The sequence below is a fragment of the Podarcis bocagei genome (assembly GCF_964188305.1).
Source record: "Podarcis bocagei genome assembly, chromosome: 3".
NCBI classification, from domain to species: Eukaryota; Metazoa; Chordata; class Lepidosauria; order Squamata; family Lacertidae; genus Podarcis; species Podarcis bocagei.
In genome coordinates this window covers 47,853,101-47,857,958 of record NC_138127.1, presented here as the reverse complement: position 1 = coordinate 47,857,958, position 4,858 = coordinate 47,853,101, and positions in this window count along the sequence as shown.

Here is a 4,858-nt window from a genome sequence, read left to right as displayed (position 1 = left end):
CTGCAGGCACAGCCCCTCCAGGGGGCGCCCCGAGAGCAAGCGACGCCTGAGGAGGAGCACGTACAAGCACGTGACTTCCTCCCCGGCCTGCGTCTCTGTCAGCGCACGCGCACGGATGACCTCCGCAAATTCCCCGCCCATTTTTTCCTTTTCCTTTTGCGTTTCTCAGGCTGGGGTTCTCCCACATGAATCACCTTGGGCTTCCCCTCCTACCCGCGTTAATCCTTTTTTTATTTTTTACTTCCGTTCAGTATTTTAATCTGTTTAATTTTTTTCCCCATCCCCCTCCGCCACGTCCCAGCTTTCTTCGTATTTTGCTTGATCCGAAATTGCATTCACACAACCGAAGTAATATTCATAATGAAGCGTTCTGTTACTAGGTATTCCAATAGGGTGTATGTATGATTTATTGGATACTGTATAATACACACATATATATCACAGCTTAGAACCCGATAAATTTGTGAGCCACAGTCCTCTTCGTCAGATGCATGAAGTGATAATCCTGAATTAGCAAGTGGAAGGAATTTAGAAGGGTGAAGTCAGAAGAAAATGAAATGCAAAAAAGAGCAGGCAGTGAGGATGCATTTAATTTCCTTCTAATCACACTTTTGCAGCCTCAAGCTGCATGTTTGTGTATGTGTTGTATATACACACTTAGGCATCTGATGAAATGGTGGACTGCGGTGAAAGGTTATGCTATAATAAATTCATTACTCTGAGGTGCCACAAGACTATCCTGGCAATGGTAACCTAAATAAAGAGTACATTTATGCTGCTACTACACCACAGACACACTTGCACATGTCAGAGCTCTCAGAATGGTAGCATATGGGATTTTTATTTGTATTTTTTTCTTGGCAGTGAAAGAGATCTCTGTAAGTACAAGATTCATTGCAAGACTCAAGGACCAGTTATTTATATATTTTCAAGATTAAAGTAACAGAACGGCAGCATGTTTTAAAGGCAGCCTGAGTTCCATTATAGAAGCCAGAACAGTTGTGAACACAGGACAGTGAGCCTTTAAAAATGAAGCAAAGAAATGCACACTACTGTATTGGCGTGCAAACCTGGTCCTTTGGCCCATTTACCGTAAATGTTCATCACAATTGCCATTCAGTATAGCCAAGGCTGTGTTTTCACCCCAACACTCTTTGGAATATTCTCCCTAGTGCTCTCATATGCCTTCAACTCGATTAAATATGGTGTGTACATCCACTCAAGGAGCAACAGGGGTTTGTTCACCCTGGCTCATCTCTGCAAAATGAAGGTCTACCAGCCTTGCGTGTTGAGCATGCTACTTTATGGAAGTGAGTCATGGGCAACTTACAACCACCAGGAGCGATGTCTTAATGCCTTCCACATGTGCTGTGTCAGGAAGACTTTGAGCATCACATGGCAGGACACAGTCTCAAACCAAGATGTGCTCTCCCAAACCCACATCCCCAGCATGTTCCCACTCCTGTCTCAGCGACGTCTATGCTGGCTTAGTCATGCCCACAGAATGGAAGAAGGCGGGGTCCCCAAGGTCATACTCTATGGGGAGCTGGCTTCAGGAACTAGGCCCATTGGCAGACTGCATTACAAATATGTCTGCAAACAAGATATGAAAGCTGGTAACATCAACTCCGCCATGTGGGAATCCCTTGCAGACAACCGCAGCACCTGGAGACAGACAGGTTGTGTATCCACAGCAGTGATCAGAGGAGGAATGACCATTGGGAGGAGCGCAGAGAGAAGAAACATTGTGATGCATCTGCAGCAGCACAAATGGATGCCTTCATTTGTCCCAGCTGCAACAAAACATGTCTCTCCCGTATCAGTTTCTACAACCACAGCAGGCACTATAACTCTCCAACGGTTTGATTTCATCTTAAAAGGCGCATTCCTCCATTGTTTCCCGAGACAGATGGATGCCAACCAACATAGCTAGTGAATTAGCTAGCAATACAAACCCTCCAAGTGTCCCTATTTTCTAGGGATGTCCCTGATTTAGAGAAGCCGTCCAGGTTTCTGATTTGATCCTGAAATGTCCCGCTTTTCCTTAGGATGTTCCTATTTTCATTGGAGAAATGTTGGAGGTCATGAAATTATCTGACCCCCAAACCGTCTGAAGGCAATCCTATATAGGGAAGGTTTTTTAATGTTTAAAACTTTTTATGTTTTTATATATGTTGGAAGCCACCCAGAGTGGCTGAGGCAACCTAGTAAGGTATAAATGTGTGGGGTATAAATAAAGGTAAAGGGACCCCTGACCATTAGGTCCAGTCATGGCAGACTCTGGGGTTGCGGCGCTCATCTCGCTTTACTGGCCAAGGGAGCCGGTGCACAGCTTCCGGGCCATGTGGCCAGCATGACTAAGCCGCTTCTGGTGAACCAGAGCAGTGCACGGAAACGCCTGGGGTATAAATACTGTAGTAAAATTATCATTATGTTATGGGATGTCCCTATTTTCATCAGAGAAATGTTGGAGGGTATGGCAATATAAATCCAGTACAGAAAATAGAAGTATGGGGTCAATGTTAGGTTTTCAACACTGCAATGTTGAAAACATCACGGTTTGACAATAAACCGTGATGTTGAAAGAAGTTGCTTTGGCCCCAGCTGGCGATGCGCCGGGTGAAACTGTCTCTTTACCTGCTTAGGCTGTAACCTTGCTGTCTAAAGCAGCATTTTTATATATTCTGTCACTCCTGTTTTATATAATAAACCAACCTTTCTTTATTTCTTTGTGTGTGAGCTTCTTGTGGGCATAAGATTAAGGGTTAACACTCATCCATAAAAGCACTCCAGCAAAAGATCCTAAACCCCACAGCAGTGTGTACAGTAGATACATGAGGGCTGGCTGTGCACATGTGAGTCCAGTTACACACTCGTAACATGGATGTGGTTGTGAAATTAGCACATGCAATCTTTGAACATTGCACCATACACATGTGACTTATGACACAGCCACAGCGTTCACAATGGAGGTTTCCTGGTCCCTTTTTATTTCTGGAGGGTATGAGAAATGAAGGCGGCAAATGTATCAGAAAGGAAATGACTTTGTATGCAGTCAAGAGGAAAGGTTAAACCTGGCCAGGTGAAGCTATTACTGAGTGCCTGGATAACGCTTAAAATGAGATGTCATTATACAAATTGCAAATCATGAATCTACAGGGTTTACAGACTTGCACAACTACATTCTAAAGCCTCAATACATTGAAAGGTGAACATGTACATTACCATTTATAGTGAGGATTCATGTATTTATTTTTACAGTAGAACGGCTTATAGGATGATGACTAGACTTGTTATTGTTAGAGCCAGGCACGTTTGATACTGACTTGTTAGAGCAAAACAGCCCTGTTCATCAAATGCTATCAAAAATAATTCAAGAGGCAGGATAGATTATTAGGCTGTTAGTCATATAATAAAAGTAATAGACATTAATAAGAACTTTTCTCATAAGGAAAGCAGTGTAGTATAGTAGATAGAGTTCTGGATAAAGGAGAGAAGGATTCAAAGCCATATAAGTCATGAAACTTACTGCATGACCTTGGGTCAGTTACTGTCTTTGAGCTTGACCTACCTTACAGGGCTGTTTTGAGGATAAAAATAGGTTGGACTCTCCTGAGTCCTATGAAGGAAAAGTGGGACAGAAATGAAAAGTGATAATAACAATTCATATTTAATTAGAATAATAAACATACTTAATTAGAATGAATTTATGGTAATGCCCCCCCCCCCGAATCCTTATAGCGTCACATATTTTGATGTGAGTCAGAATGCATGCCATTATCTATGTCCTGCACATCTGGATTGAGATTGAGATGAACATCCTTTGCATGTGCTGGAACGTGAGATTATATCTCATCATCATTGCATTATGAGTATTTACTCACTAAAACTGTTTAAATTATAGTTAGATGTAATTCAGCATAAATTATATTGTGATTCAGTAATCAAATATATTTCTTATGTCACACTCACAAATGTTTGTTTATCAGAGGCAGAGTGGTGGTGTGGTTAGGGTGTCAGACTCGGTCGTCCTGGGAGACCAGGGTTCAGATCGCCACTCACCCATGAAGCTCGCTGAGTGATCTGAGGCCAGTTCTCACTCTCAGCCTAACCTACCTCATAGAGTTGTAGTGAGAATAAAATGGGGAGTAGGCGTACTATGGACACCACCTTGAGCTCCTTGGAGGAAAGGTGAGATACAAATGTAATAAGAAATGAATAAATAGTCCACCTTGCCTCCAAAGAGCTAACAGTAGCATATGTGATCCTTCCCCTTGCTCATTTTTTATTGTCACAACAACCCTGTGAGGAAGGTTAAACAAAGACATAGTGACTGTCCCAAGCTCACCTGGTGAGTTTCATGACTGAGGAGGGATTTGAATCCTAGCATTATAGGTTCCAATCCCACATTCTGATCACTGCAACACACTGGTTGTCATATTGTACCTTTTTTGCATTGTGTGTGTGCAATGTTCTCTCTCTCTCTCTTTCTCTCTCTCTCTTTCTCTCACTGCTTTAGGGATGACTGATTCTTCCCTGTTTTACTGCATTGGACTTAAATCTGCAACCTCAGGATATCGCCAAAGCTACCATGTACAAATGTAGGTGTTAAACAGGCAGTATGAACAATACAGGAATTAAAGAATGTTACAGTATGTTCCTATCAATCCAGCTTTTCCGCATCTGTTTTCTCAGGCTTTTGCAGAAATAATTCCAACTTCTTTAAACATTTAAGCTATGGAGGCAGATGAAATGAAGGAACTTCCAAAGAGAGAGAGAGAGAAAGCAATCCAAACCTCTTTGTGCTGTGCTGGTGCTTGTCTGTGTTTGGATTGGACCTCTGTTCCTTTCCTCCGCC